General features: G+C 43.2%; 1 pseudogene; it reads left to right on the forward strand.

Moving 5' to 3' along the window:
* Nucleotides 1-250: 250 nt before the first annotated feature.
* LOC123939281 lies at nucleotides 251-6,911 on the forward strand (annotated as a pseudogene).
* Nucleotides 6,912-18,117: the final 11,206 nt, after the last annotated feature.

Raw genomic sequence — 18,117 nt, forward strand, 5'->3', positions numbered from 1 at the left:
ACAGAATTATTCAGCCTTAGAGAAAAAATTATGACACATGTTATAGCATGGATGAACCTTGAAGACAGAGTGAAATAAGCCAGTCCCAAAAGGACAAATATTGTATGATTAGCTGAGGTTCCTAGAGCAGTCGAATTCATAGACAGAGAGGAATGGTGGCAGCCAAGAGTTGCAGGGAGGGGAGCATGGAGTTTGTGTGTAATGGACATAGTCTCTGGTGGGGAAGATGAAAAAGTTCAGGAGACAGACGATGGTGATGGTGATGGATGGCACAACGGGAATGAATGCCACAGAAGTGTACGTTTAAAAATGGTTGGAATAATGAATTTTGTTACATATATTTTGCCACAATAAAGATAACCAATATTTTGAGGCGCCTGGGTGGCTCAGTGGGTTAAGCCTCTGCCTTCGCTCAGGTCACTATCTCAGGGTCCTGGGATCGAGCCCCGAATGCCACAGAAGTGTACGTTTAAAAATGGTTGGAATAATGAATTTTGTTACATATATTTTGCCACAATAAAGATAACCAATATTTTGAGGCGCCTGGGTGGCTCAGTGGGTTAAGCCTCTGCCTTCGCTCAGGTCACTATCTCAGGGTCCTGGGATCGAGCCCCGCATCAGGCTCTCTGCTCCGTGGGAAGCCTGCTTCCTCCTCTCTCTCTCTCTGCCTGCCTCTCTGCCTACTTGTGATCTCTCTCTGTCAAATAAATAAATAAAATCTTTAAAAAAAAAAAAAAGATAAACAATATTTTAACCCTCAGATAAAGTTGTCCTTGGATAGTTACCACCTGAGCATACAGCACACCCATTCATCCAGTCGCTCAAGCCAGAGAAGGGAGAACCGACCCTGGTACCTCTCCAAGTCCTAGCCACCCCCAGCAGAGTCTACGGCCTAAATGAAAGCCCCATCAGTCTACTTGCTGCCATGTCCTGCCATCTCCCTGAGTGACTGTCCTCTCTTACTTGGATTCTCTAATGACCTCCTACCTGGTCTCTGGGATCAGCCCAGGCCCCACCCCCTCCAGGCCACTCTTCACCAGCAAGGAGGCTGAGATTTTACAGACAGAAACCAGGTGCCGTCGCTGCTCACCTCCAAAGCTTCCTCTGTTACTGAGAACCAAGTCGGGGCTCCTCCCCAAGCCTACCGAAGCCCTGAAGCCAGGGGACCCCACTCCCAGGGGTCCCCTTGTGTCACCGTCTCCCTCACTCAGTACTTCTGTGCCTCTCTGTACACAACGCACCTCCACTATCTCCTCAAACTCAGGAGGGTCCATCTTCACACAGGGCTTGTCCCATAGCACCCCTTTGCCAGGAACGTTCTTCCCTCGTTGTTTGTCCCACTCCTGGGACCTCAGGCCTCATTACAAGTGGCATTCCCTCAAGGGTCCTTTGCAGACTCCGCATTGCAAAGAGCCTCCTGTTCTCCTCTCATGCACTTTCTTCTTTGTCCCCATGGCCCTTTTTACACTTCCGAATGTGTATCGTGCTCCCCACCTGGGGGGGATGAGATCCCTGAGGGCGGCACCCATGTGTGTCTTGATCCGTATTCCCAGCCACTCAGTACGATATGTGGCACACAATGGGTGCTCATTTGTCAGGTGAATGAATAAGTAAAGGAATGCAGGTTCTTTCAGGTCACGCCAACAATGGGAAGCAGAAAGCCTGCCTCTGACCCACACAGCCTCCACCTTTGACTTTCCTGGAGAGCTGAGCAGGCCTGGGCACCTGATCTGAAGCCCACCTCACCTGATGCCAACACACATACTCACTTGCAACCACTTAGTGATGGACAGATGCACCCAAAGGCCCTCTGGCAAACGGGTGTGGCTTTTCCCCAAGAAGGGGATAAGAGTAACACTTGTCACATGTCGAAGACGAGGTAGCTGCTTGAGTTGTTTCCCACAATGACATAAATTCGTTGACAAGTGCCACACAGCTGTTCCTGTTCCTTGGTTTTCCACGGCATGCTGCCTGCTGTATTCGTGAATAAATACCTTGAAACAACATGACATCGGCGGTGTAGACGGAATGTGAAATTGGGTCGGCCGTTGTCAAGCCCCCCAGGGCAGTCGGGAACCCTTTCCTCGGGGTGGCAGTGAGAAAGTCTCGGCTCCCTTGAGGGCTTTCCCCCTTTGGCAAGCCATCTTCCCCTAGGTAATACTCCACCAAACAGTAGCTTGGGTAATGACCAATGCTACAGTGATTATTATTGTTATTATGGACTCTATTTTATTCTCATTTAATTAGTAATTATTTTAGATTACATGGCTGAAGAGCTGCTACAATGAGTGTTTCCTGGCGGTCAAGGGCTAATTCTCCATCAAGGCAGAAATATGGGCTATTTTGAGTTCAGCGTTGGAAGCTGTAGTGATGAACGGCTCTCGTGCCATATGGCGCAGTCTAAACCCAGTGTCTCTCCACAACGATAGTTTCACTTCTATTACCATTAAGGAGAAATATGTAAAAAACTGTTTTCCCTCCAAACAGAGCTCCCTGTTTGGGAGCTGGAGATACTCCAGCTCCCGGCCCTGGAGTATCCGGGAGAAGGAAACCCAGCAATCCTGCCACACTTATCAGGGCTAGCCCCTCTTGGGGGATCACTTGGGGTGGGGGACAGGTTTCCAGCTAATGTTTAATTGACTATAAAACTCACATGTCTTCTGTTGGAGTCGACGCCTAACGAATCCGGGAACCAACCCGCAGTGACATCTGAAAGCCACGTAGCTACATGGTGGGTGCACACAAAGTGGGCTGGCTGGCCCTGTTTTTGCATTTCAAACATTTAGCCCTATTTCCATAAGTAAATATGCTGTCTTCAAATCACTGAATTCAGGATGAAAATAAGATGAGCCCGGAACCATCTTTTTGTGTCATGAAGTACAGAAGTGCCCAAACGGTGACATTTCTTAACAAAGAAATGTCAAGAGGACATAAGAACCAATGTGAAGAGGCTTCCACTGCCTGAGTCTGCGAAGTTGTGAGCATCTAAATAAATAATGATTGTAACAGATTAGAACGCCTTGGATAGAATAGTACCCATAAATTCAGACTGATAGAAATTGAAGCATAAATAAATGAGAAGAGAAAGCTCTCCTTTACAGCCGAAAGTTACGTAGTAAATGCAGAATTGAAGACGGTATTAGAAAATCACCATTTGGTAACCATCGTAGTAATCATCTACTGATCAAGAAACATCAGTGGGTGCCAAACCCGAGTGGAGGAGAAGCTTACGCCTAAAGAGATATTTACATTGTTTCAAACTATCTCCTCACCAGTTACTTATGAATCACAAAAGGACTTTATAGTGAGACACCTGGCCAGCCCCAGCATCATGAGTGATCGAAATTAAAAACACCAGCCACCTAACAGACGTCATCATGTGCCACCCCATGGGGCGTGATACAACAAAACACGGTATCTGAGACCTTCCAGCCCCAGCCATCGCCTGAGTCTAACTAAACTGAGGGAGAGTCTACAAGATGACTGACCTACGGTCTTCATGACTATGTCATGTCCTTCCTGTCCATGTCATGAGACACACAATTACCAGATGATCCAGCAATTTCACTCCTGAGTAAATACTCAGAAGAAGTGCAAGCAGAGGGAGGCTGGGTGGCTCAATCGGTTAAGCATCTGCCTTTGGCTCAGGTCATGATCTCCAGTCCTGGGATCAAGCCCTGTGTCAGGCTCCCTGCTCAGCAGAGAGCCTGCTTCTCCCTCTGCCTGCTGCCCCGCCCCCCCCACCCCCCGCTTGTGCTCTCTGTCTCTCTCTCTCTGACAAATAAATAAATTAAATCTTTAAAAAAAAAAAAATAAGACGAAGTGCAAGCAGGAGCTCAAGCAGGTATTTGTACGCCCGTGTTCACAGCAGCAATAGCCGCAAGAGCCAATCAGTGGAAGCAATCCAAGCGCCCACCCCTGGGTGATGGATAAACAAAATGTGATATATACACACAACGGGATAGTGCTCAGCCTTAAAAAGGAAAGAAATTCTGACACCTGCTAGAGCATGGATGAACTTTGAATTAATTGAACTTAATTAAATAAGCCGATCTCCAAAAAAGACAAATACTGTATGATTCCACTTGCAAGAGCTACCTAGAATGGCTCAATTCACAGACGGAAAGTAGAAGGGTGGTTTCCAGAGGCTGGAAGATGGAGAACTGGGGACTTCACGTTTAATGGGAGCGGAGTTTCAGGTGGGGTTAGATGGAAAGTTGTGGAAATGAAAGGTGTTGGTTTCACAACAATGTAAACACAGCTAATGCTGCAGAACCATACACTTAAAAATGGTTAAAGTGGTAAGTTTTGGGGCATTGAGGTGGCTCAGTGGGTTGAAGCCTCTGCCTTCACCTTAGGTCATGATCCCAGGGTCTTGGGATCAAGTCCCGCATTAGGCTCTCTGCTCAGCAGGGAGCTTGCCTCCCCTTCTCTCTGCCTGCCTCTCTGCCTACTTGTGATCTCTGTCTGTCAAATAAATAAGTAAAATCTTTTTTTAAAAAAGTGGTAAGTTTCATATCATATCTATTTTACCAGAATTTAAAAAAAAAAAGAATTCAAGCTTTGCAGTCAAAGCTTTCTGAGGGTGATGGGTAAGTCTTTGGCACTGACAGTAATATTGGTTTCGCAGGTGTATACTTACCTCCAAACACATCAAGTTGTATACACCAAATAGCTACCGCTTTTTGTATGTCAATCATAGCTCAGTAAAGCAGTTTTTTAAAAATGTGGGTTCAAATTCTGACACTGCCCCTTACTATGTGATTGTAGGCCAAGTATTTACTGTCTTTGAACCTTGGGTTTCTCCTTTATAAAATAGAGACAGGATAGGATGGGCATGAAGCTAATACCTTTAGCACGGTGCCTGGTACACAGCAGGCATTTGATAAGATTAGTAGGTCTACAAGTGTTCAGAGATGCGAGATAACATGCCATCCGAGTTTAAGAGAACTAAAGCTAGTTTGGTGTGGTTGGAGGATGTGGTGACATGGGGAGATGCTAGAATGAAAAGTGGTCTTTTGTGCCAAGATGAAGAGTTTGAACTTTGCTCTGAAGCCTGTGAGGGGTCACTGGAGGGTTGTAAACAGTGCAGGAGAACATTAGAGAAGGAGGTAGAGAGGGGAGGGGGCAAATACTAAGCTCAGTTTTAAGGACATGGACATCATGATCATTTCACTCAGCCTGTGGGTTTTCTCTTCCCAATGAACACCAGTAATTAACACCAGTGGCTTAAGGGAAAAGAAACCATGCCACATTTAACACTCTCCCTTGGCCCCCCACACCTTATCGGAACAGGGAACTCAGATACAAAGGAGGAACTAGCCATGTTATAAAGTCAATTTAGACTTAAGTATGGACTCCAAAAAGCCTGCTCTCTCCTTATCTCCCCCTCTTAATCACTGGGTGGAGGGCACAGGGGCTTCCCACTGTGTTCTCCTCCATCTGTTCTCTACCCTGTGCCAAGCTTTCTTTAAACCCCAAACATCTGTGAGGAGCAGGGCTGGGTCAGAAGACAGTTTTGCTCAGGTTACAACCAGCACATGGATGGCCCGTGTCACACAGCTCCTCTCCTTTCCACATTCTAATGAGCTCATTTCCACCACTATCGCTGAACGTCATTCTAAACAGTTGCTCTCCGCTGATTTTTCTCTCCATCCAAAAAGTTTAAGCTTTTATGTGAAAACTCAAAGTAATGCAAGAAGCCAAAAGCCCGCAATTCTCTCGGGTGAGCTGTATTGTTGACCTGGTTCTGTCCGGCCCTTTAAATGAGATTTAGTTTGGATTTAACTGGGTTGGTTTTTTTTTCTTCTAATTACCTAGATAATATATATTCCACCCTGAAAATATCAGAAGTATAGAAAAACACAAAAAGTAGAAATAAAAGTTGCCTATAATCTTATCAGCCCGATGTAAAATCTTAAAATCTTGGTATATATCGTTCTAATTTTTTTCTAGTTTTCTTTCTATGCATATATTACTTATTCTTTGTTAAGCTGGGCCTGTGTATACACTTAAAAGTTTACATTTAAAATAATAGCTCTTACTGGGCAGGACAACGGGCACAGCTGTGAGCTTCCTCCAAAGTTTCCCCAAAACTAGCTTGACTGAGGGGCTCTGGTGGTAGCCAGATACGGAGGCTGTGCTCATCAGGCAGGGCCTGGGCCCTTGGCATCCCTGAGAGCTGCCTGTCTCTGTTATATGGCTCTGGATTAGGATTCTCCCTAGAATACCCCACCATTAGTTTGCGTGCGGTGTCCAGGGACCTAAAATGCCTATCCATGAGAGCGTTCGTAGGTTATGGTGAATGCCGAATCTGGAAGACAAATCACAAGCATCTGTTGCAGAGGGGCACCTGGGTGGCCCAGTTGTTGGGCATATGCCTTCGGCTCAGGTCGTGATCTCAGGGTCTTGGGGCTCCCTGCTGAGCAGGGAGTCTGCACCTCCCTCTCCCTCTGCCCCTCCCTCCGGCTTGTGCTCACAAAGATAAAAAAAAAAAAAGAGTCTGTTGCAGAAGAAGACAGTGATGATAACAATAATGCTGAAGCTATTGCTGAATTTTGATTTGTGCCTAATGATAAATGAGCATTGGAGGCAACATTCAGGCTTTGCATCCAGCTCCTCAGGATGAAGATTCAGATGATGACCATGAAGAATGTGATATGGAGGCACCTGAACAAGGGCAGGGAGACATCCCTACATTTTACACCAATCAAGAAGGACTATCCATTTACCAGCAGAAGGCCAAGCCACGCTGGAGAGATGAGAAGGAATATTTTCCCAAGCTGTGAGCAGCCAGTATAACATGGATGGAGTCGGACAGGAGAGTCAGTAAGAGGTTATGAAGATGGGATGGCAGTAGATACTAACAGTTGCTGGCTGGCCAGTTTGGGGCTGCGGATGGGGATCACTGAGAATGATGTATGATGCTGTGGGATTTTACTCACAAATGTAGGAAAGAACTTGGTGCCTCTACCATGGAGTGAATGTTGCTGAAAGTCTGTTTCCTTCTCCAAAACTTACCTGAACCCCTTCATTTTTGAGACAGACTATATTGAGATAAAAAGTTGTCACGAGCAAAAAAAAACTATGACCTTTATTAGTAGAGGCAAATTAACTTAACCAAGAGGGCATCTGAGTTTATCATCTACCCCAAACTTTCTGGGTATAGGTCCCCTCTCAGGGGGCCTACAGTTCCTGCCTCACTCTATGGATCTTCTGACAGCCAGCAGGCCCACATGCAGACAATGAGCAGGTGCTTGAAGGTGTAGGTAGACTGGATGGGAAGGAGGGAGGCTGAGTCTAAGATACACCCCCTTTAGAATCTCAGGATCCCCCAACCCGTTAAAAAGGAAGACAAAGAGATCTCAGAGAAATTCTGGCCTCTGCTCATTCTCCACAGGGGGAAGGGTCTTTTTAGTAATTTGGGACCCAGATAAACTCACTTGGGCTTCTTTAGGGAGCCTCTTGGGAAATATCCCGGCCACATATACTACCACAAACACAAGTGCTTCTAACCAGTTTTGCCTCCTTCCGCCATGTCTCACCCATCTGTTTTGTTATAAACCTCTTAGGTTAGAGCTTTCAATGTATAACCTCTCAGGTTGGTTTCCATACCCACAAGTGACATTGGGATGAAGACCTCGGAGTACTTATGATGATCACTGTTTGGTCTTTGAAATGGTTTAACAAATAAATCTAGGTTTTCTATAAAAATAAATAAATTAAATAATAGCTTTTATTACATTCCAGAAACTATTCTTGGCACTTCATACATTTTATGTGATTAATAGTATATAGTGAACATATTCTTATGTCATTCAAAATTATTCAAAGACATCGCCCTGTGCAATATCAGCCATGGTATCTAAGATACGAGCTGCTGCCTGCACCAGCCGTGGGACAGGATGGGGTGAGATCTCCCTGGAGCAAGAGGAGCCTCTTCTACGTCACACGGAGGTGCCATTTTGGCTAGAAAGAGCCAAACAAAGTAACACAATCTAGTCAGTTCCCCATCACTGGAATGTCTCAGGTCACTTCCGATTATCACTATTATAAATCTCTTTGAGCATAACTGGTTAAATCAAAGAACACGAAATTTCTGAGGCTCTTGTTGCTGAACTGTTCCTCTACCAAACGCTACAGAGTGCTCTCTTTTCTCAAACTTCTCAGTACTAGGTGTTTCTGTTCTCTCTGATCCTAGACAACTGAATGCATGACGAGTACACAATTTTAGTGTGCAACTATTTGATTACTAGAGAGGATGAACAGTTTTAAAGGCTAATTAAAATACATATATTCCTTTCCTTAAACATGGCTTATCTGTATTCCTTGCCTATTCTGCTACTGGTTTTATTGATTTTAAGGGCTCTTCAGATTTCAAGAATGTTAATCTGTTATCTGCCAAGTATTTAAAAAATATTTTCCCCAATTGCATGTTGTCTTTTGATTTTGCTTTGCTACTTCAAAATTTGTATGTCATTTTTAATGTGAGAGTAGTTGAATCTATTGATCTCTTCCTTTATGACTTCTGCCTTTACTTTGATGTTTAAAAGGCTCCCACCATTCTAACTCAGATTGCACCATTTGTTCATTTTTTTATTAACCATCTCATATCTGTAACTTAGGTCCTCTTAAACTGGCCTTGATTTATAAGATTCAGAGTCTGCTAACTTGTGCTAAGCCGTGTGACTGCTTTGGCTAGCGGAGCATCGGATTGGGAGTGGAGAACCACACTAGGTAATGGGAGAAATTAATTTTCAACAGACTTGGCCTCTCCATGCCTAAATCCTCTGTGTGTAAAATGTAGAAAATTACATTTGGACCCCAATTTTACCTTTTTTTCTACGATAAAATGTGGTACATATACAGCAGGCTGCACAGTGATAACTAATCATAAGACAACCATCCCCGTAACTATCATCTGTATTATTGAGATGGAGATAGAGACAGAGGGGAGGGGGAGGAAAGGAGGGGGAGAGGAAAGTGGGGAAGGGAGAGACAAGAGAGATTCCCGCAGCAGGTCCGTTCTCAAGGACACACTCCCCTTACCTCTTGGCAATCACTATCCTATGTATAATCACTGTGATAAGGTCTTCACTTCCTTGTCGTGTTTTACGTTTTTATTCCCTGTGTATACATCACCTATATTTCCTGCATATTAGTGGTTTGATTTTTTTATTCATGTCCATAATCTATTTAAAAGTTATCTTCTTTTAAGATGTGAGAAATCAGAAGTTATTCTTCTTCAGATGGTTTAATGGTGATTGAGGCATGGTGTATGGCACAACCCTTTCTTCCTTTGTCGTCACCACCAGGAGCAGGACATAGAGATGGAATATTCCCACCATCCCGCAAAACTCACTTGCGCCCTTTTATAGTCAGTCCCGCACTCCCACACCCCGGGCCCTGGGAGCCTCGCATCTGTTTGTGGTCCCTACAGTTTTGCCTCTTCCCGATGACTGACCCCATATGAGCACACAGCAGGGAGTCTTGCGTCTGGCTTCCTTCACTTAGCAGGATGCTTCTCAGGTTCATCGGTGTTGTTGCTCGTATCAGCAATTCAGCCTTCTTACTGATGAGCAGTGTTCCGTTGTATGGATGGGTTATGATTTACAGGTTGAGTCTTTCACCCGTAAGGACGGTAAGGACGATGCCGGCTACAGGGCTTTGGTAGATATCCTTTATCAGACTGAGGAAGGTCTAGTTTGCAGAGAGTTTGTGAACATCACAAAGGGATGTTCCATTTCATCAAGTGCCTTTCATGCACCTACGGAGCGCGGTATCTCTGTCTGTCTGCCCTGGGAGGGAGAGACCCCAGCCCCCTAGAGACCTGAAGCTTTAGTTGACCTTCCAGGGAACATCTTCCCGCGAAGTGGGCAGGGCCTCGCGCCCCACCTGACTTTGAGTCCTGTGAACCAGTGAGTTTGCTGCCCTCACCCCTGGGAGCTAAGTCTTTTGATCCTACAAGAGAAGAAGGCAGGGAAGTAGATGGCATTCTGTGCTCCCAGCAACCATGACTTGCCTCTCCCCTGCCTGCACCTCCAAGAAGGGCTTGGAGGCGGCCAGTCTCTGGCCCCCAGTGTTACTCGCCAGCACCTGGTGGAAGTCTGTGGGAAAGTTGCCCGCTGAGTGTGAATTCCTTGGCTACCTCAGCTATTCTGGGTGTGCATATAACACACCAGTGGATTTGAAAGGGTTCCGTTTTGCTGCTTTCTGGCCGCCACAGGGAGGGCTGTGCCTCCACCTCTTATGCTCCAGGGGAGTGTAGAGGCTGTGAAGCCCACCTTACCTCAGAGGGACTGGTGTCTCTTCTGAATCAGCCGACCCCTCCTCCCAGGCTCAACAGAAGTCGAGATTTTGTAGTTTATCTGTGGTGTCCTCATTATTAGGGCGGGAGTGATATGCTTAACAGCTTTCTACATCTGAAGCAGAAGCTTAAGAACAATTAAATCCCAGCTTATCCTGCACCAAATGTATATACTTGAGCCTCATTGGGGGGCTATTTTTATTCTTACACAAGAACCATGCTACTTTGATAATAAATCTTTCTTTCTAGCAGTGTAAGTCACCCTTCAATCTTCCAAAAATTCTTCAGCCTTTTATTAATCTTCCCAGGTGACCTTAGAATTATATTGTCTAGTTAAAAAATACTTTTGACATTTTTATTAGAATTGAAATGGCAGAATTATTGAGTTATGCCATCCAAGAATGTGCTATGTGCTCCATTTATTTACGTCTTCACGTCTCCCAGTGAAGTTTTAGTTTTATTTATATGGGTTCTGCATACTTTTCTTATGTCAAGTTTATTCCTAAATATTGTCTATCTTAACGTCTTTTTTAAATTGTATTTTCTAACTGATGACTGCTGATTTAAAAGATATGTGCTGATTGTGTATACTGGTTTTGTAACCAACTTCCTTATTAAACTCCTTACTTCTAAAAATTTTTTGGTTGATTTTTCTTGAATTCCCAGGTAGGCAAATATATGCAAGTAACAATTTATCTCCTCCATTCTGAAGATTTTTCTCTTATTTCATTTTGTCTCACTGCTTTCACTCAGCTTCTGGTAAATATTAAATGACTATGGATAGCAGGCATACTAGACTTGTACTTGACCTTGGTGGGAAACACCAGAGTTTCACCACTAAGTACAATGATATCTGGGGCAAGTACAGTAAATTTGCTTTCTCAGCAGCCACTCCAGTTCCCTCCTAGCTCACACTTGAGAAAGAAAAGAGCAGCCTTTGACATTTGGAAGCTGGTCAGGCATTCAACAGTAAGCTATGTTGTTCTCCTGTTGGCCATAAACCATCTCACATAATACCAGCTCAGACAGGGTCATTCTGAGACCATGATTAAATGAGATAAAGGAAGTCCACACCATAATTTTGTCTAAACAGACAAAATAAGGTCACTGTGCCACCCACAAAATACCGAACATACCCCTCTCTTATCTAAAATAAGTGACTGTTAATTCTTTACCACCCACAAAATACCAAACATACCCCTCTCTTATCTAAAAATAAGTGACTGTTAATTCTTTACCAATGACCTCCTTTATAGTTTGCCTGTATGTAAACTTTATTTATTGAGATATTCGATCATAAAATCCCCCTACACATAACTTTCCGATGGCATCCTACCTAGAGTGAATCTTTGGTTCCTCCAAATCACCCAACCAAAGGCCAAATCCTGTAATAGGTTCTATCTAACTCCCTCTTGTGGAGGGGTCCCCATGGTTCCATAGGATGTGTGTTCTCCCTCGCTGCAACAAGTTAGGAAAATCCACCTTGTGCCGTTATGACTGTATTTACAGTAGTCTCTAGCTGAAGGACAGGGACATGCTTTAAGAGCACAGAAAATTAAAAAGTACTTTTCTAGATACCCTTATAGCTAGGGTTCAAGTCATGACATTCCTGTCCATCATCTATATCCATGAGAAATTCGAAAAGAAAGAGAACAATGTGAGGAGGTGGTCAAAGACTTCAAGAATATGTATTTTAGAAAGCACAGTGCACTGATATCTGACCCTTTCAGGGTAGCTACAATGGATATTGGTATTGAGTCCCTAGCATCATGGGCCATCTTCCCACTAGAACAGTCCTGTTGTGGTAGAGGGAGTTTGTTTGTGGCTGGACCATCCAGCACACTCCTACACAGGATTCTTTGTTTTCTTTGCATGCTTTATGCCTCTTTCTCATACCTATTTTTTCATTTGCATTTCTTAATAGGACTCACAGGATCTGTCCATTTCAGAATTTTTTTTTTCTCTTTTCCAAGAACAAAGAGTTAGGAGTGTTCCATTATCAAGTTAGATTATGTTTCAATTTTCTTTAAAAGAACAAATTTCTAGTTTTAAGGCAGTAGGATTTTTTTTGTTTTGTTTTGTTTTTTGGCAGTAGGATTTTTTAAAAGTGGTCTACATAATTCTTCTTTGGGAGAATCTACTGAGGTCCTCTTTGTAATAGGCCTGGAATCAATTTTACAAATTGATTTCTAAATCAAAGCCATCTGATACAGATAAGTATTCTCTGTGGAGTACAAAGTTTGAAATAGTTCTCACAGCTATTATTATGTAACAAACCACCTCAAACCTCAGTGGCTTATACTGTAAGAACTTATTACTCTTCATGAATCGATAGGTCAGCTGTGGTGGTTTTTTATAGTCTCAGCTGGATTCATTCATGCTTCTATTACCAGTTTTGGTTAGGAAGAGAGCTGTGTTGATGTAGGCTGGGCTCTCTTGTATGTCTAGGGGTTGGCTGGCTGTAAGCTGGGGGCCCGCAGCTCTTCCCCATGGTCTCTCATCCTGCCCCAGCTTAGCCTGGTCATGTCACCATGGCAGAAGCAGAGGTCTCAGAAAGAAAGAGGAAGCACAGACGGCCCAGACTGGAAACTGCAAACAGTCACTTCTGGCACATTCTATTGCCTAAAGAAGTCACAAAGTCAGCCCAAGTTCAAGAGGTCACTTAATCATAAGAGGACCTGCAAAGTCACATTGTAAGGTGCACATATGTAGGGAAAGAGCAAAGAACTGTGGCCAGATAGATAACTAAATCATTCAAATGAGAATTTCTTATCCTGGAGTCCACTATAGATACTTGGGATTTATCAATGACCATCAAGAGGTTTAGAAATTCTCTCAGATTGACTGCAGAATATGTCCTCAATATGTGTTCTCAACAACCCTTTTAGTTTTTTGTAATGCCTTTTCCTTACGTTCCACTTTGTTTAATATTAATATTAAATTAAATTAATTAAATAAAAAAATAAATTAAATAAAAATATTAAATTCCAGAGTGGGATTTTCATGAGTCTCCTCAGGACATAAGTGAAAATAACAATTCATTCAAGTCTCTACTGGACAAACATTTAAAAAAATTTTACTTGGAAGGAGGGCTCTGGCCAGGTTGCCCACATGAAGCAGTGTAGGGACTTCTGGGGTCGCACTGGGAAAGCAGCTCTCCTTCCTGGAGTACATTTGGAAGAGGGTATATTGCCTCTCCCAGGACCAAAGACCCTGGAGGTGCCAGCAAACGGCCTTTCAGCGGCAGCAAACAAAGGCACGTGCAGAGGCTGGATAACATGGTAGCTGCTTTTGGTGATGCCTCAGCATAGAATCCACGCATCATGCAGGATGGGGAACTGTCTTTCCTGGAACAAAGGGTGTTAGAGTCGATAAGCCTCTAACCCAGTCGAGGGAGCAAATCTGAGCAGTGTGGGCTTGTTTAAGATTGGAGTTTTGAATCCCAGCCACTGGAGATAAATGCAGGTGAGTGGGCCCTTACTTTTCTGTGAGGGTTTCCTGAACTACATGGCGGTAGGTGGGGGGTATGAGATCCCCTATCCAGGGAGAAGAGAGTGAGGTGGTGCCAATTTGCCCCTCTACCAACATGGTGGGACATCAGAGAGCAACACAGCAGCCCCCAGTGGAGGTAAGAGCTGCTCAAACCCTGACCTTCCCCTCCACACCCCACCCCGTGCTTGGCAAGTGCTGTTTTTACTGGGGCAGGATTGACTCTGAGCCAACGTAAGGGGCTTCAACCCAAGAAGAGCAATGCAGGCAGCAGCCCGCGCCCCGTGTCTACTGGTCGTACAGTACCCTACAGCATCCCCTTCAGTTCTGGTGGAAATGGGATGAGGCTGGATTTTTTTTTTCTTTTTTCTTCTTCTTTTGGAATCAGGCTTATAGTTTTTTGTGTGTTTGTTAGTTTGTTTTCTCATTTCCTTCTATCTCTTTCTCTTTTTGGAACTAGACTTTTTTTTTTAAAGATTTATTTATGTATTTGACAGAGATCACAGGTAGGCAGAGAGGCAGGCAGAGAGAGAGGAGGAAGCAGGCTCCCCGGTGAGCAGAGAGCCCGATGCAGGGCTCGATCCCAGGACCCTGAGACCATGACCTGAGCCGAAGACAGAGGCTTTAACCCACTGAGCCACCCAGGTGGCCCAGACTTCTTTTTTTTATTTTTTTTTTCTTTCCTTTTCTTTGGAATCAGGCTTATAGTGTTTTTGTTATTTTTTGAATGTCTGGTTGGTTGGTTGGTTGGTTGGTTGGTTTTTTCATTCCCTTTCCTTTTCTCTTTTTGTTTTTGAAGGCTTTTCTTTCCTCTCTCTCTCTCTTTTTCCTTTTCCTTTTCTTTTTTCCAGGCCTTTTTCAACCAACAAATCAAACCACACCTAGATGAAGGTCCGGGCACTCCCCACTGCAAGTAAGGAGGAACTCTGCAGAGGATGGACCCATAGGAAAGAGCAGCCAAAACACAACAGCAGAGTGCACACAGTATACACCAGAAACACTTCCTGAAGTGCCAGGCCCTGGACAGTAATATACCATTACTCTGAGGTGCAGGAAGTGTAACAAGCTTTAATGATACACAAAAGAAAGAAACTTAGCCAAAATGACAGGACGGAGGAATTCTCCCCAAAAGAAAGGTCGTGAAGGTATCACAGCCAAGGACTTCTTGAAAACAGATATAAGCAATATATATGAATAAGAATTTCGATTAACAGTCAACAGACTACTAGCTGGACTTGAAAAAAGCATAGAAGACAGAGAAATCCTGGCTATAGACATAAAAGACCTAACAACTAGTCAGGCTGAAATAAAAAAATGGTGTAACTGAGAAGCAAAACTCACTGTTTGCAATCTCAATGAAGATGGATGAAGCAGAAGATCGAATAGGTGATATACAAGATAAAATTACAGGAAATAATGAAGCTGAAAAGAAGAGGAAAAAGAAAACTGTTAGATCACAAATATGGACTTAGGGAACTCAGCAATTTCATAAAGCAAAATATATCTGTATCACAGGAGTCCCCGAAGAAGAAGAGTAGCAAAAAGGACAGGTTTATTTGAACATATTATGGCTGAGAACTTCCCTAATCTGGGGAAGGAAAGAAGCATTCAAGTCCAAGAGACACAGAGAACTCCCATCAAAATAAACAAAAACAGGTCAACTCCAAGACATATCCTGGTGAAACCTGCAAAATACAAATGTAAAGAGAGAATTCTGAAAGCAGCTAGGGAAAGAAAGTCCTTAAGCTACAAGGGTAGACACATAAGGCTGGCAGAAGACCTGTCCAGAGAGACCTGGCATGCCAGAAATGACTGGCATGATACATTCAATGTGCTAAATGGGAAAAACATTCAGCCAAGAACACTCAGTAATCAGAAAACAAAAAGAAATAAAAGGCATCCAGATCAGCAAGGAAGAAGTTAAATTTTCACTCTCCCCAGATGACACGACACTGTGTAGAAAAACCAAAGACTCCAACAAAAAAAAATTGCTAGAACTGTTACAAGAATTCAGCAAAGATGCAGGATATAAAATCAATGCACAGGGGGCACCTGGGTGGCTCAGTGGGTTGAAGCCTCTGCCTTCGGCTTGGGTCATGATCTCAGGGTCCTGGGATCGAGCCCCACCATCGGGCTCTCTGCTTGGCAGGGAGCCTGCTTTCTCCTCTCTCTCTCTCTCTGCCTGCCTCTCTCCCTACTTGTGATCTCTATCTGTCAAATAAATAAATAAAATCTTAAAAAAAAAATCAATGCACAGAAGTCTGTTGCATTTCTATATAGACCAACAGGAAAGAAGAAGAAAGAGATATCAAGGAATTGGTCCCATTTATAATTGGATAAAAACTTATAGGATACCTAGGGATAAAGCTAACCAAAGAGGTAAAAGATCTATACTCTGAAAACTATAGAACACTAATGAAAGAAACTGAGAAAGACACAAAGAAATGGAAAAACATTCCATGCTCATGGATTAAAAGAACAAATATTGTTAAAATGACTGTATTACTCAAAGCAATCTACACATTCAACACAATCCCTATCAAAATAACACCAGCATTTTTCACAGAACTGAAACAAACAATTCTGAAATGTGTATTGAACCAGAAACAACCCTGAATAGCCAAAGGAACACTGAAAAAGAAAACCAAGGCTGGAGGCATCACAATTCCAGACTTCGAGCTGTATTACAAAGCTGTAATTGTTAAGACAGTATGGTACTGGCACAAAAACAGATACCTCAACTCTATGGTCAACCAATCTTAAACAAAGCAGCAATGAATAGCCAACACACACACATACACACACACACACACACACACACACACACACACACACACACACATGAGACAGTCTCTTCAACAAATGCTGTTGGGAAAATTGGAGAACCACATTCACAACAATGAAACTGCATCACTTTCCTACACCATACCAAAATAAAATTCAAAATGGATGAAAGACCTAGATGTGAGACAAGAAACCATCAAAATCCTAGGGAACACAGGCAGTAACCTCTTTGACCTTGGCCATGACATCTTTTTACTGGACTTCTTACATCTTCTTACATCTCCAGAGGCAAGGGAAACAAAAGCAAAAATGAACTATTGGGACTTCATCCAGATAAAAAGCTTTTGCACAGCAAAGGAAACAACAAATAAAACTAAAAGGCAACCTACAGAATGGGAGAAGATATTTGCGTGGGAGAAGATATTTACTAGATAAAGGGGTAGTATCCAAAATATATAAAGAGCTTATCAAACTCAACACCCCAAAAACAAAAAATCCAGTCAAGTAATGGTCAGAAGACATGAGCAGCCATTTCTCCAAAGAAGACATCCAAAGGGGGAGCACCTGACTGGCTCAGTGTGTTAGGCCTCCGCCTTCAGTTCAGGTCGTGGTCTCAGGGTCCTGGGATCAAGCCCTGCATCAGGCTCTTTGCTTGGCAGGGAGCCTGCTTCTGCCTCTCTCTCTGCCTGCTTCTCTGCCTACTTGTGATCTCTGTCTGTTAAATAAATAAATAAAATCTTAAAAAAAGAAGACATCCAAATGGGCAACAGGCACATGAAAAATGTTCAACATCACTCAGCATCAGGGAAATACACATCAAAACCACATGAGATACCACCTCACACTGATCAGAATGGCTAAAATTAACAACTCAGGAAACAACAGATGTTGGTGAGGATGTGGAGAAGGGGAATCCCCTTATACTATTGGTAGGAATGCAAACTGGTACAGGAACTCTGGAAAACAGTATGAAGATTCCTCAAAAGCTAAAACTAGAACTACCCTATGACTCAGCAATTGCACTACTAGGTATTTATCCAAAGAATACAATAATAGTGATCCCAAGGGACACATGCACCCCGGTGTTTATAGCAGCAATGTCCACAATAGCCAAACTATGGAAAGAGCCCAGATGTCCATCAACAGATGGATAAAGAAGATATGGTGTGTATATATATATATATATATATATATATACACACACACATGCACACACATGCACATTGGAATATTACTTGGCCATCAAATGTGGTGTGTGTACACACACACACATACACACACAGGAATATTACTCAGCCAACAAAAAGAATGAAATCTTATCATTCACAATGACATGGACAGAACTAGAGGGTATTATGCTAAGCAAAATAAGTCAGTCAGAGAAAGACAAATATCATATTTTATTCATATGTATAATTTAAGAAACAAAACAGATGAACACAGAGGAAGAAAAGGAAAAAAAAATAGGACAAACATAGAGAGGGTGATAAGCCATGAGAGACTCTTAACTATAGGGAACAAATTGAGGGTTGCTGAAG

The sequence above is a fragment of the Meles meles genome, chromosome 3 (genome assembly GCF_922984935.1).
Source record: "Meles meles chromosome 3, mMelMel3.1 paternal haplotype, whole genome shotgun sequence".
NCBI lineage: Eukaryota > Metazoa > Chordata > Mammalia > Carnivora > Mustelidae > Meles > Meles meles.